The sequence below is a fragment of the Marmota flaviventris genome, chromosome 12 (genome assembly GCF_047511675.1).
Source record: "Marmota flaviventris isolate mMarFla1 chromosome 12, mMarFla1.hap1, whole genome shotgun sequence".
Classification (NCBI taxonomy): domain Eukaryota; kingdom Metazoa; phylum Chordata; class Mammalia; order Rodentia; family Sciuridae; genus Marmota; species Marmota flaviventris.
This window is the reverse complement of record NC_092509.1, coordinates 80390300-80406469: the sequence shown is the minus strand read 5'-3', so window position 1 is coordinate 80406469 and position 16170 is coordinate 80390300. Positions and strand designations below refer to the sequence as shown.

General features: G+C 37.8%; 1 non-coding gene across 1 annotated transcript; it reads right to left on the bottom strand.

Annotated features, from left to right (window-relative positions):
- Window positions 1-8719: 8719 nt before the first annotated feature.
- Trnag-ucc (transfer RNA glycine (anticodon UCC)) lies at window positions 8720-8792 on the bottom strand. The gene has a single exon. It is a non-coding gene; the product is annotated as a tRNA-Gly (tRNA).
- Between the last annotated feature and the right edge of the window lie 7378 nt (window positions 8793-16170).

The following is a 16170-nucleotide window of genomic DNA, read 5'->3' as shown; positions in this document are numbered from 1 at the left end:
GCAGTGTGGGAGATAAAGGTTTAATTTTATTTTGCTGCATATGGATTTCCGGTTTGACTAGCACCATTTGTTGGAGCATGTTTTATATGTCAACAAGTATAGTGGCTTAGGAAAAGAAACCTTAAAACATTCACCAAACTTGCATTTAATGTATCATGAAACTATAGTTAAGCTAACTCAAAAACTAACAAGTCGGGGCTGGGGATGTGGCTCAAGCGGTAGCACGCCTGCCTGGCATGCGTGCGGCCCAGGTTCGATCCTCAGCACCACATACAAACAAAGATGTTGTGTCTGCCGAAAAAAACTAAAATAAATAAATAAATATTAAAAAAAAAAAAACTAACAAGTTCCTAAGAATTTGGTGAGTAAAAATTAGTATTCTAAATTTGTTAGATAAATAGTGGAAAAAATCAAGTGTACTCAGGAGGCCTGAGTAAAGTTGCTGGATCTCTCTGTGAAATTAAATAGGGGTCTTTTGATGAACTCATTGGCTTTTGTAGCAATTAAACTACAGATGTAGAAACACAACAATCTTAGGTGACAGGCAGCTGTTTATATTCCATGCATTTAATATTTTCTATATATAAGTGTCATTTCTGAAACATCCAATAGCACTGTGTGATCTATGTATTTTACCTGAATAAGTCTGCCTTTTCCAAATAATATGTACAACAGAACTACCCAGTTGAGTCGGTGTCTCCTATTTCTGAGAACTGCCTCTCCCTTCCCACTCCTTGCTCATTGTTGATTGGGTCAGAGGTTGGTACCTGTCCCATGCAGTCAATCAGATTTTTTTAATTTTAGAGATTTAGATTATGACACTAGTCAAGATCACTTTCAGACATGTGTAAGAAGTGATTTAAAGCCAGGGCCAGTTGTGGGATGTTTGGCCATGAGCACACTATAGCAAAGGTCTCCAGAGAAAGGCAGAAAAATCAAAGGCAACACAAGAAGCCATATATTTGGGCTGGGGTGGTGGCTCAGCAGTAGTGCACTCACCTAGCATGTTCGAGGCCCTGGGTTCAATTCTCAGCGCATAAAAATAAGTAAACAAAATAAAGGTATTGTGTTCAACTACAAATAAAGAATAATAAAAAAAAGAAGCCATATATTCCCCAGTAAGAAGTATTGAGTCTAGTTTTTAAATTCCTGGTTCTAATCTTTTCTGTAGTTCTATTCTTGGAGTTCCTTGTGATAAACCTAATTATGGTACTTATAAAAAACCCATTTTATAATATATATTTTAAAGATAGCTTGAGTAGATTTCTATTATTTAAAATTTAAAAACTGACCTGATTAAGGAAGCCTTTCATGTCATTGTGAATGAGTATTTAGAAGTGATTTTATCCAAGAATCATTTTTAAAACTTATTGCAGTTTTTTTTTATTAATATCTTTGTTTTATTTATTTATTTTTATGTGGTGTTGAGGATTGAACCCAGGGCCTCGCACATGCAAGGTGAGTGCTCTACTGCTGAGCCATAATCCCAGCCCATTATTGCAGTTTTTATTGTTTAGTATAGATGTACTTAAGCTCTTTCAGGGTTTGGGTAATCAAAGTTGTATCTAAATGGAAGTATTGGATATTGGCTATTGAAAAGAACAATATAATTTCATATATCTTACTTAAATGTATAAAAATTTTTAATCCATCCCATTTATTATCAAATTGTCATATCCTGGTCTATCAAAAATATCCTCCTCTGAGCCAGGCACAGTGGCGCATGCCTGAAATCCCAGCGGCTTGGGAGGCTGAGGCAGGAAGATCATGAGTTCAAAGCCAGCCTCAGCAACAGTGAGGCCCTAAGCAACTCAGAAAGACCCCGTCTCTAAATAAAATACAAAATAGGGCTGGGGATGTGGCTCAGTGGCTGAGTGCCCTGAGTTCAATCCCTAGTACCAAAAAGAAAAAGAAAAAAATCCTCCTCTGAATATTGAATAGAAAAGTAATTCCAAATTTCCTTTAAAACATACTTTAGAATTTAGGTAAAACAATGATAATTGATATTTAACATTTAGAAATGAACTACAAAATGCATTAAGGTGGTTTTCCTCATCTCCCTTATTCTGTATTATAGGCAAGCACAACAAAAACCTTCTTTTGGTTAGGATTAGGATAATGGCAAAAATATTAATACTTCTTGTAATAGCTGACCTGTTAAATTATTTAATTTTCAGGACTGGGGATGTGGTTCAGTGATAGAATATCTGCCTAGCATGCTCAAAATTCTACATTTAATCCCACTACTAAAAAAGAGGATCACGCAGAGGCTCAGGAACGATGACAAGTGATGGGATGTCAGGTCCTCATCAGGCTCTCCAGCTCGAGTGCATCCTTGTCGATGCTGAATCCCTGTTCATTGGCTCTATTATTTATTCTAAATTTTGGGACTTTTGACACCCCCCCCCCTTCAATCCTTATCAACTACCACTGGATTTCTCAGTGACATCATTTACCCTGGGGTCAGAAACATCTAGTCTGGTGGTCTCCACCCTGATCTTCTCGCCTTTTCCTCTTATCAGGCATGAACAGCCTGCCAGGGGCTTCACTCTGTTTATCAGGGTGAGAGGAAGTCACTTGTTTGAGGCCATACTGGATAGCTCTGTGGGTGTGCCTGGTGAGACTGCAGGTTTCAAACTGGAGTTTTTAAAATGGAGTTGCTTAGGCTCAGGCCTAAGGTCATCCTAACATTGAGTAATTATTTGAATAAATGTCCTAAATTTAAATAAATATAAAATAACCTTACATCATTTATTTCTAACTGGCAATATTAGAGGATCTATCCTCAGTTCTTTGTAGGTAACATATATCAAATGAGTCTGACTCAACATTTTGATAGAAAGCATCAGGAAATTTTATGAACTGTTTACCAATGTCTAGTTTCTATAAATGCTGCCTGCCTGGGTGGAACTCTCTGAATCTTGCCTGGTTTGGGACGCTACCCATTCCATGACTTGTTCTTTGCTCTTATACACTCTGCTAAATTTAATTTGATTTATTTTTTTTCTTTTAACTCCATGGTCTATTCTCTTTTTGAAACTGTCTCCTTGCTTAGCTTCTTGAGAGAGAATATAATGAGGTGGTTGAGAACACAGATTTTGCAGCTAGACTGCCTTACTTGAGGCTGGCTCCAAATCTTACCACCTGCATTAACTATGTCAATATTGTTTAAATTTTCCATGCTTCAGTTTCATTGTCTTCACAATGGAAATAATATTACTTACCTCAAAGGGTTGTTGTAACATCTGAATGACTTAATACATGCAAAGCATTTAAATATAGCCCTGACAGATTTTAAATAGCTTGTAAATGATTGCTGTTTAATCTAGTCACATTTCTGATTCATCTAAGAACTCCTGATTGGGCCTCAGTTGTCACCACAGGCTCCTCTTTTTCCCAGTTCGCCAAGGATTTGGTTCATAACAATTCTCTTCAAGGCTTCTTCTAACTTTACATATCTCCCTACGGCAACTTTATCTGTCCTTCAGATTAAATGACTGTTTACATTTTGCTGGTTCTGTGGTTTAATCAGACATCCTAGCTTCTCTTAGGAGCTCCATCTTCCATTTTCATCTAGAAAACTACATCTAGAGGTACCACAGATACCTCCAACTCAATGTCAAAAGGCAAGTTAATTTCCTTCTTGTCTTCCTCTTTCTAAACCTCATGTATTTCCATAGCTAAGGAGAATGATAGAAATCAAGGAAGGGTGTTCATTTCTAATTTGATAGAAGGTATTGTGACACTGTAAGGATGGCCTTGGGCCTGAGCCTAAGCAACTCCATTTTAAAAATCCAGATTGAAACCTGCAGTCTCACCAGGCACTAACAGAGCCCCTCAGTATGGCCCTCAGGCACAAACAAATCACTTCTTCCCACCCTGATAACTCAGAGTGAAGCCTCTGGCATGCTGTTCTCACCCTGATAAGGGGGAAAGGTGAAAAGATCAGGGTGGGACCACTAGACCAGATGTTTTAACCCCAAGGTAAACGATGTCACTAAGAGACCTGTTGGCAGCTGATAAGGGTTGAAGGTGTGTGTGTGTGTGTGGAGGGTGACAAAAAGCCCCCAAATTTGGTATAAATAGTGGAGCAAATGAATGGACATTCAACCAGCCAATACTGATATCCTCACGCTGAGAACCTGATGAGGACCTGGACTGACATCACAACACTTTTCATCCTTTTGCCTGATCTCTGCATTTTCCCCACCACGCTCAAACTCTACAACCACATTTTGACCCTTCTGAGAGCCGCAACTTCTCTCTACGACCCTCTCCTCAACTGGCCGTCAGTTCCACCCCCGGAGAAGCCTGCCTTGGTTCCAGACCTGATCACCGCAGTCTGAGTGAGTGTGCATCTGCTGGTCTTAAAGCCTAAGGCTTGAGACTTTTGACCTGACATTTGAACTTAGAATGCAGAGGGAATGTCTATCATGAGCCTATCGTGATTAAGTATATTTGCAGTGCTTAGAATTAATCTAGAATTATTTGCTGTGAATTGATGATGTCTATTGCAGCGCTTAGCATTAAGGATTGTCATTTTCTTGATTAAGAACCTATAGAGTGAAAGTGTATTGAGTGATTAATAAAGCATTGGCAAAGACAAAAACTCATGGACATTCTTTATTTCTCCCCCTCGACTGCATAAGGGGCACTCTAAGCCACAACTAAGCCACATCCCCAGCCGAGAGCTTCTTGATTGAGGAAACAGACTAATTAGAAAGGGGTGCGTGGCAATATTGAGAAGCTAGTATCAGTCTTTCCATTGAACTACTCAGATTTACTGAGCTATCTTCTTATGGAGCTATCAAATGTGGAAAAGAAGGAGTCTCTAGACAATCTGTCTCCCTTGAATAAGAAAGGAACTTAAAACCATTTTATGAACACAAAACAATACAAGATTGGAAAAGATATGCTAGGTAAATGATAATAAAAAGAAATTCCACACTTAAGACAAAAAGCAAGGTGGGTAACTATCCAATGATAAAAAGAAAAATTTCCAGAAATATTTAATGATATTAAACTTACATGTATCAATATCACAGCCTCAGAAGATAAAAAACAAAGTTGTCCAAACTATGAGAATGACAAATCAACAAGCATATAATATCTCTCCCAATAACCAAAATACAAAGTAGACAAAAATTAGTCATAGGTGCTTGAAAAACAACACTTTAACAAACAGGCACGTACAGAACCTTGCCAAACATAATTAAATTCCATTTTTTGGGGCTGGGGTATAGCTCAGTAGCAGCACATTTGCGTAGCATGTATGAGGCATTGGGTTTGATCCTCAGCACCACATAAAAATAAATAAATAAAATAAAGGTATCGTGTCCATCTACAATTAAAAAATATATGTATATTTTTTTAAATTCCATTTTTTCCAAAAACACATGGAACCTTTATGAAGTAGATCACAGAGGAAGCCACAATAAAAATCTCAACAAATATCAAAAAATCAATAATCAAACATAGGATGATCTCTTCCTAGGATGTAATTAAGATAGATTCACTAACAAAATTAATGAAAAAAGATATGGGAGAAACAAAGAGAGAAACACAGATACACACCAAAAAAAAAATTTTTTTTTTAAAAAAAGATTAACAAGATAGACACACTTCTAGCAAGACCAAGCAGAAAGTAAGAGAAAAAAAGCACAAAAAAGCAATATTGAGGAGGAGAAAGGAGACATAAATACACATAAAGCAGAAACAAGTAATGACAAAATTCTAGGAGTAAGTTCACATCAATACATCTAAAATGTACATGAAATGGAAAAAATTCCTAGAAAAATAACTATGATCTAAAATGATTCAAGAGAAATAGAATGCCTTAACAGATATTTGATCTTTAAATAAATAAACTCAAAGGTTAAAATTCTTCCTACAAAAACACTATCAGTTCTAGATAGTTTCACAGAAAAGTTCTATCAAACCTTCAACAAAGAGATGACCCTTATTTTATATATTCTGTTCTAGATAATAGAAAAAGACAGAATGTTTTTCAACACAATGTATGAAATCAGTATAATCTTTATGCCACAATCAGACAAAGAAAGGAAGTTTAGAGGTAATCTCAAGTATGAAAAGAAATAAAAATATATGGATGTAGCTCATGCCAGAATTGATAATATCCATGCATGGTTAAAACAAAACAGAAATTCTTGGAATAAAAAGCAACTTCCTTAATCTGACAAAGGTTGCTCCCCAAACTGTATAAACAGGATACCTAATTGTGAGTTGTTAGAAGTACTTCTTTCAGTCAAAAACAATCAATCCATGAAAACCTATTTTCCCAACTTATATTCATCAGCATACCGGAAGTTTGAGTCACAGAGAAAGAAAGAGAGACAGACAGACAGACACAGAGATGCAGAGAGAAAGGAAGGAAGAAAGGAAGGAAAGAAGGGTGCAAAATTTAGAAAGAAATTAAACTAACAATGACCAATTACCCAAATTATCATAGAAAATCCAGAGAATCAATGAATTATTAGAATTAATAATAGAGTTTTTTAAAACTGAGCTGCATTTTTTCTTTTTCTTTCTTTCTTTTCTTTTTTTTTTTTTTTTTTTTTTTGGTACTAGGATTGAACCCAGAGGCACTTTACCACTGAGCAATATTCCCAGCCCTTTTTATTTTTTTATTTTGAGACAAGATCCTGGTAAGTTGCTGAGGCTGGCTCAAACTTGTGATCCTCCTTCCTCAGCCTCCTGAGTTGCTGTAATTACAGGTGTGTACCACCATGCCCAGCTGAGTTGCATTTCTATATACACCAATATAGCAGTATTGAAATCCATAGCTGGGCACAGGACTATAGCCCAGCATTTGGGAGGCTGAGACAGGAGGATCACTTGAGACCAGGCTGAGTAACATAGTGAGACCCCCATCTCAAAAACATATAAACAAATCCTTAAAATTCTTAGGAGTAAATCTAACAAAACATGTCATAAATGTTTTAGAAAAAAAATATTCTGAAACTAACTGGAAGAAATGAAAGGAGACCACATAAATGCAAAGATACACCTTGTTCACTGGAAGATCCAATATTATAAAAATGTACCTTATTCTCCCAATTAATCTCTGAATTCATACTTCCAGCCAAAATCTCTCCAGAGTTTTGGCAAGTGGATTCTAAATTTGATATGAAAAGATGATTTTGAAGAAAAATAAAAAGGTAAAAAATGTTTTCTGTACCAAAAAAGATCACTTATTAGAAAGTTATATGGAAATATGGCTGTGGCATTAATGCAGTTTGGAAATAGATCAACAGCACTAAATAAAGTGTTGCAAAATAAGACCTTTCATACACGAAACCTGCATACAACATTAAAATCAGCAAGGATAATCAGTCAATAATCAGTGCCAGAAAAAAATGATTAATTATACGGGAATTAAAATTACACACCTACCTCACAAAATCTACAAAGGAAAATTCTCTGTAGAATAAAGATGACAGAAAAGCCAAATGGACAAAGGATATGAGCAGGCGAGTTGCAGAAAAAGAAATTCAATTAACACAAAATTAAAATGCTCAGATTCACTCATAATCAGAGAAAGGCCAATAACAACCAAACTGAACTAGCATTTCATTCTACCAGAAAGTCTGACGATGTCATCAAACACTGGCATAGATGTGGAACGGAAGAAATTCATGAGCTGCTGGCTGGACCATAGACTGAATCAGCCACTTCGGACAGCAATGTATGTGCATGTTCATAATTCTTAGCAACTCTCACCCATGTGTGCCCAAGGAAGCAATTGCAAGACTATCAATTCTAACACCATTTGCAACAGTGAATACTTAGGAACCATCTAAATATCTACTAACAGTAAAGTGGATAAATTGTGGCATATTCATAAAAAATTTTTACAATAATCAAGATAAATAAATTTGGGCTGGGGCTGGGGCTCAGCAGTAGAGCAATCACTTACCATTTAAAAAGAGTTTGAGTTGATCCTCAGCATCACAAAAAAAAAAAAAGAACTTGATCTAAAAGTGCCAACATAGATAAATTTCAATATTCATGGAAAGATGGTATGATAACATTCATATGAAATTTAAAAGCACAGTGAGTTTTATTTGTTAAACATTCATATGGAATAAAATTATAAAGAAGTGAAAAAAAAACATTTGGTTTATTACACTGCACACATGTTAGTCAGAGGGTGAAAACATAGTTTGCTTGGAGATGTACATATTCATAACTCTTATCACCTCCTTCACATGTGCCCAAGAATATACGGCAGTGGGGGTGCCTCTCAGTGGTAGAGCAGAGGTCCACAGGTCAATATTTTAAGATTATTTTTGTAACTGGCTGGGGATTGAACCCAGGACCTTGTGCATATGAGGTAAGCACTCTACTAACTGAGCTATATCCCAGCCCTTGAAATATTTCAATATAAGAACATTTTAAATATGATAAAATCAGGGCTGGGGTTGGGGCTTAGCAGTAGAGTGCTGGCCTAGCATGTGAGAGGCCCTGGGTTCCATCCTCAGCACCACATAAAAATAAATAAATAAAATAAAGGTATTGTGTCCAACTACAACTAAAAAATAAATAAATAAGGTAAAATCAATCCTGACTGACATATGCCTTCAAATCTTTTCATTATCATCTTTATATAGTATGCTATGTTAGATATGTTTTTCTACTACTGTGAACTTGAGTAAGAATGGCCTACGAAATGCTGATTTTTTTTTTTTTTTTTTTTTTTTGGCGATGCTGGGGGTTGAACCCAGGGTCTTGTGCATGGAAGGCAAGCACTCTACCAACTAAGCTATATCCCCAGCCCCCTGAAATACTGATTTAATAACAACTTTTTTTTTTGGTAACAGGGATTGAACTCGGAGGCACTAACCACTGAGCAACATCCCAGCCCTTTTTTTTTTTTCATTTTATTTTAAGATCTTTTTATTTGTTGTAATTAGTTACACATGACAGTAGAATTCACTCTGACACATCATACATATATTTTATTAGAGACAGAGTCTCAGCGAATTGCTCAGGGCTTCCCTAAATGGCTGAGTCTGGCTTTGAACTAGGAATCCTCCTGCCTCAGCCTCTGGAGTCGCTGGGATTACAGGCGTGCGCCACCGTGCCCAGCACATTTCTTACTTATAACAACAACAACAAAAGCACATTTATTACATAATGCAGTGTTAGTTCCATTTGGAATCTAGTAAGGAACTCATTTAAAAGTAAGCAGTGCTTTCTGAAATTGCTTCTCTAGGGTTAAGAGTACAGACAACAGTATTTAGAACAAATGAAGGAATGATCAAGGAAAAGGTGAAACAGACCGAGGGTGGAGCTATTTGAGATAAACTGCTGAGGAACCAGCAGACAGGAAGCAGAGGAAAAAGGAAAAGAACTAAAAGAGTTTCATGTGCAAGACGACAGTGACGGGAGGAAAGGCCACAGTTCTTTATGGAATGATACAAACGAGTTTAAGAGGCGAATTTAGGGCTGGGGGTGTAGCTCAGGGAAGAGTGCTTGCCGTAGCAGGAGGCACTGGGTTTTGTCCCCATGGGGGTGGGAAGGGAGAAAGGGTAGACTCAAACTAAATGTGACTTTATTACTGAGGCCATAGAATTTTGTCATTACTATGGTCTTCTTCAGCACCCTTATTGCAGAATGAGGAAATTGAAACTGAGGGAGTTTCAAGTCCATCCCCCTGCACCAGCCTCAGCAGTGAACTTGGGAGCTAAAGTAGAACTCCCCCCACTTGAAGGCATCTGGGGGTGATTCTTCCTCTTCAACCTTCACATGGGTCTCCACATGCCGTGAAGGGGTGCTGGGGGAGAGTGGTGTGTGAGAGAGGAACACCAAAGACTCAGTCTGTGCAGAAAAACTACAGAAATAGTGGCCGCAGAGTGACATGATCATTAACTTTTTATGTCTGTATAATCTTGTTTTTAAGTCTTAAAAAAAAAAAAGTTCTATGGGGCATGATTCTGCTGTCGTAGGTATTTTAATGGACAAATGATATGGAGAATTTATAATGGAGAACTAAAAATGGAACGTTGTCAACTTGTGTGTGTGTGTGTGTGTGTGTGTGTGTGGAGGGGGAGGATTAGAACCCAGGGTCTATGCTAAGCATGTGGTGGGCATGCCTGTAATCCCAGCCACTAGGGAGGCTGAGGCAGAAGATCACAAGTTCCAGGTCAGCCTCAGCAAGTTAATGAGGCCCAAGCAATTTAGCTAGACACTGTCTCACAATAAAAAAGGGATACGGATGTGACTCAATGGTTAAGTACCCCTGGGTTCAATCCCAGTGCAGAATGAATGAATGAATGAATGAATAAAATCACATGCTACACCGCTAAGCTACAGCTCCAACCATATGTACTAATCTATTTTGTGCTATCTTTATTGTTTTGTCCAGTAGAAAATTTTACCTAACAGTCCTTGACAGTAGAGTAAGAATTAAAGAGGAATCTTCTCTCATGAGACCCTAAAATAAGATTACAATCCACAAAGAAGGAACGACTCTATCAACAATCCCATTTTGATCACTTATTCTTTTTTTTTTTCAGACTGAAATTATGAAATTTGAAAGTAATGGCTTTTAATGTTTAATTTTCTAATTAAGAGATGATTATGGGGCTGGGGTTGTAGCTCAGTGGAAGAGCGCTTGCCTAGCACGTGTGAGGCACTGGATTTGATCCTCAGCACCATATAAAAAACAAATAAATAACATAAAGGTATTGTGTCCCTCTACAGCTAAAAATGTTTTGTTTTGTTTTTTTTAAAAAAAGAATGATTATGTGCTTGAAGACAGAATACAAAATCAAAGAAAACAAGCCAATTGGTTGTGCAACACGTGGAACTTGAATTTTCTTAGTTTTATTAAACACAAATTGTTTCCTAATGAATCTATGTGCTGAAGTTCTGATCTGTAAAAAGTCTGGTGAATAAGATGATGCCGGGTATCGTGTTGTTTCTTTCTACGCCTTGGGGTTCTTCTGACAAACCTCACTGACAGCTCTAGTGACCTCGAGAGTTTCCCTGGTGAGACTCAAGCATCAAGTGGCTGACTAGACTCGTGAATGAGTCTTTGTTTAAGTAGTCGCAGATTCATGCTGCAGGGAGGGCACAGTCCTGCCCAACATTTGCCATTTAAACCTCCCTTGGCTGAGATTTAGAACTTGGCTGGAACACTTTATTCATCATACAACTTGGTTTCAAAGGATTACTTTTTACAAATTCAGAAAACATGTACACACACACCAAGTAAAACAAATCAAACATTTCATGTACAACCTGATTTTCTCCCTCCACAAGTTGTGTTCTCACTTTGGGAAAGGATGCAATTAGCAGAGTGGGTGTTTTCAACAAGACCTTTGATTAAAAACCAATCATACTTTTAGCATTTGTTACATAATGCAGTGTTAGTTCCATTTGGAATCTAGTAAGAACTAAGACATTTGCTTGGAAAAAGTGAGTAGTTTATTTTCAGAGAATTTTCTCAAAGAAAAAATAACTGGGATTCTACTGAATCTGTTTTTTTTTTTTTTTTTAAAGCACCTCGTAGTAAAAAAATCTCTTAATCTAAACTACAGTAATTAATTTATTTTAAAAAATAATGCTGCCGGGCTGGGCTTGGTGGCTCATGCCTGTAATCCCAGCAGCTCAGGAGCCTGGGACAGGAGGATCGAGAGTTCAAAGCCAGCCTCAGCGACTGCAAGGCACTAAGCAATTTAGTGAGACCCTGTCTCTAAATAAAATACAAAATAGGACTGGGGATGTGGCTCAGTAGTTGAGTGCCCCTGAGTTCAATCCCTGGTACTATTACTAATAATAATAATAATGCTGCCTGGAGTGGTTGCATATACCTGCAATCCCAATAGCTGGGAGGCTAGGGCAGGAGGATTGAAAGTTGGGAGGCAGCCTCAGCAATTTAGCAAGGCTGTGAGACCCTGTCTCAAAATGAAAAATAAAAAGGGCTGGGGATGCACTTCAGTGGTAAACTCTCCTGGGTTCAATCTCCGGTACCAAAAGAAAAAAAAAAAAAAAGGCAAAACCTAACATTTTTGGAAGTTCCATGAAACCCCGTGTAACACTAACGTGTTACAGAACTCAGGGTTGAAGGAGACTTCTGAGGTCACTTGGTCCATCCTTCCAGGGAGCGGAACTGTCCCCGGCATTGTTTTCTTCGGCACTTTCTCTAGTCCCATGGAAGGTCTGAAGCAACACAATACAGTTCTTTGAGTCACAGATTTTTTTGTGACATTTCATCAGCTGGAGCGATGCTGAGTGGAAATGACTTTTTAAAAACTGAATACTACTTTTAAGTGTCTTTACGAAATTTAAAATCAAAGCAGTGACACTTTTTTTTAACGTTTGCATTCTATTTGGAGGTATGTTAGGCAGGTGTGCGTGCCACTTTTAGACTTAGCATTAGTTCAAACTTTTACTACAGTTAGTTATTACATTTCAGGAGAGCGAGCTCTAATGGAGTCCTATTATAGCACACAATACTTTAATATTTTTTTGCTTTTTTTTTTTTTGATCCTGGGTATTGAACCCATGGGCACTTTTTCACTGAGCTGCATCCCCAGCCCTTTTCATTTTTTATTTTGAGACAGGGTCTTGCTAGGTTCCTCAGGCTGCCCTTGAACTTACAATCCTCCTACTTTAGCTTCCCCAGTTGCTGGAATTATAGGTATGTGCCACCATTGAGGTTTTATTGATTTATCACCTACAATTATTCCAAGAAATGATGTCTTCTCTGCATTTACATATTTAATTGAAAATGATGAAAAATATTTCATTGACAGAAATAAATTACCTCAAGATACAGCACATACTGTAACTTGATGAATCCTAGTGAATAATTGCTGAGATATCTATTTTAAAAAGCATAAGACAATTGTTACTTGTGTGAATAACAGGTGTAAATAAACAAATTGAATTTTAATCATTTATAAATCATAAGTGTATCATTTGTCTTTTCTAAACATTATTTGAGTTTAAAGTAGAATGGACAATTCTGTAATCAATTTCACAACATCAGTGCAAACTTCTTGAAAAACATAACAAGTAGCTTTTCCTTTTGGGTTTTCAGCTCTTCATCCCATCTGTCAGCAAATTTTCTTCTTGGCAAAATTTATTTAGGGTTTGTGAGTCCATTCTCTTTGTTCGTTAATAAAAATCAGGTATATAATTTGATTTCTTATGTAACTGCTTTACAATATAGTTGATTTTAAATATTCCCTAAAGCAGGACTCTTTAATTGCTGTTTCTACAAAAGATCATTGAATCTGGGTGGTGCTCACCCACAATGGATACAAAAGTGAGCAAAGAACCTGCTGCAGGCATGAGAGTTTTGATGTTGACTGTTCTTAAAGGCCCATGTGTGAACTTGGTCTCCAGGAGGTCTGTTAGGAGGTAGTAAAGAAAGGCTTTGTAGAAGGTCTTCAGATCATTGGGGGCATGCCCTTGAAGGGAATTGTGGGACCCTCCATATCTTCCTCTACTCTTTACTTTCCATCTTGTGATCAGGTAAGTGGTTTTGCCCTACCACACACATACTCCCTCCATAATATGCTGCTCCACCCAGGCCCAAAGGAACAAGGCCGATCACTCATGAACTGGAACCTCTAAGACTGTGAATTAAGATAAACCTTTGTAAGTTCTCTTTATAAGTTGATTAAGTCCAGTACTTTGTTATAGTAACAAAAAACTAACACAGATGGGTTGGGAAGAGGGGGTGGAGTATTTAAGTTATCACAAATAAATCTGCATCACGGAAGTGACTTTGAAAGGAGATATGTAATCATCAAAACTATTTCTTTGGGGTATAAACAGAGGAGTGGGATAGCTGGATCAATTGGTGGTTTTATTCCAAGTTTTCTAAGGAATTTCCATACTGATTTCCAGAGTGGTTGCACCAATTTGCAAAATAATGAAATATGTCATTTGCAGGTAAATGAATGGAGTTGGAGAATATCATTCGAATTGAAATAAGCCAAATCCCCCCCAAAACAAAGGACAAATGATCCACAGTGGTGGGGCGGGGGATGGGGGGATGAGAAGAATGGAGGAATTTTGGATTGGGCAGAGAGGAGTGAAGAGAGGGGAGGGGGCGTAGGGGTGGGAAGGATGGTGGAATGAGATGGACATTACTACCCTATGTACATGTATAATTGCAAGAATGGTATACTCTGTGTCATGTACAGCCAGAGAAATGAGAAGTTGTGCTCCATTTGTGTACAATGAGTTGAAATGCATTCTGATATCAAGTATAATGAATTAGAACAAATTAGAAGACAGTTTTCTTTTTACAAAAAAAAATCCAGAGTAATTGACACCATTTTTTTTTTTTTAAGCTGGAGATCAAATCCGAGACCTCATACATGCTAGGCATGTACTCTACCACTGAGGTACACCTGCAACCTAAATGCAGCTCTTTTTATTGTTATCTGATTGGGAGGAGGAAAGAGAGAGAGGGAGAAGGAGAATGGGAACAAGGATAAGGACAGAAAGGCAGAGAGGTGAAAATGTCATGGAGGGCCAGATGCAGGGCATATACCTGTAATCCTAGAGACACTGCAGACTGAAGCAGGAAAATCATGAATTTGAGACCAGACTGGGCAATTTAGCCAGACCCTCTCTCAAAATGAAATGAAGGGGAGGGAATAAAATGAAATATGGTTGGGGATGAAATTCAGTTGGTATAATATTTGCCTAACATGTAGAAAACCTTGGGTTCAACCCCCAGTACCAAAAAAATAAAATAAAATAAAAAATAAAAAAGGTGTTACTTAGTCAAACTAGTTAAAAATAATAGCCACAAAAGAAAATTTGTGACAGCAGAAGCTCTGAGATGTGGACAAAAACATTGTACAAAAGAAATCAAATCTTTTTTTATATATTTACCCAGAAAAGAACTAATATCAATAAAAATATTCTCAGAAAACAGCAAAAGAAAATGCAAAAATGGGAGTAGTTTAATTTCAGAGTAGAGAAAATTGATTAAACAATCAGCTTAATGGCACTCAGTCTGAAAACCATTCTTCACAATCAACATTGTTGGAATGATTCTGATTAAAATGCTTGTGTTGTTATGCTCGAATTCGGGACCCCCAAAAGACCACCAGAGACCCAAGATCAATGTAAGCAGCAAAGAGGTGTTTACTGCGAGCTAGCTCGGTCCTCCACGTGCACACACAGCAACTGGTGACGCTGAGAGGCCCCGAGCCCAGGGTTTGCAGCAGTTTTATACAGTCTTTGGAGAGGGCAGGGACTTCACATACATCATAGCAAATCATCACACACCACGGGAAAATCAAATAACAACTCTAAAACATGATTAGCATATTCACTGGCGGGAACAAGTTGGGTAGGGGTGATTGGTCAGTACAAAAGGGGTATTCATTTGAACTGATTGGTTTAAGCCAAGAGGGGTATACGTGCTGAACTACATGGTTTCCCAACATGTTATCAACCACCATAAACTACTGGGAGGGTCATCTGGCATCCCAGGTATTTCTCTGTCTCATGCTGATTGGTGGCTGCTAGGGGGGTTGTTGTGGATCCCCACCTAGTCTGACTGAGTCAAGGACACCTGGTGCAGCAGATCTCTCCTGTTATTTGTAGATAAACAACTTAGCAGGGTGGGAATGTGCCTAGGAGTGCTCTGTGGGTTTTTCCAAGGACAAAGGTGATGTCCCTTCCTTGGACAGGCTTTGCTCTGAGGTAGAGGTTGGTTTTTCAGTGTAAGTACCTAGAATAAAACTGCTTTTTTCTTTTTGGTTGTTTTGTTTTGTGGCACTGGGGATTGAATCTAGGGGTGCTCTACCACTGAGATACACCCCAAACCCTTTTTATTTTATTGTGAGACAGTATCTCGTTTTAGTGAGACATTTATGTCCCAGGCTGTCCTTGAGCTTGTGACCTTCCTGATTCAGCCTTGGAGTAGATGGGATTGCTAGTGTGTGTCCCTGTGCCTGGCTATAAAACTATTATTGAGATCAAAATGGTGGAGCCTGGATATTCTAGAGATAAAACATTCACCACAATATCTCTATCTCTATATCTCTCTCTATATGTATCAACTTTGGGGTGGGGTTGCTCTGGAGAAAAGCCTTTTCTAAGGCTAATGTCTAAAGCAGGATCTGTTAAAGAAAACACGAACAGATCTGACTACAGAAAAACAAGTCCAAC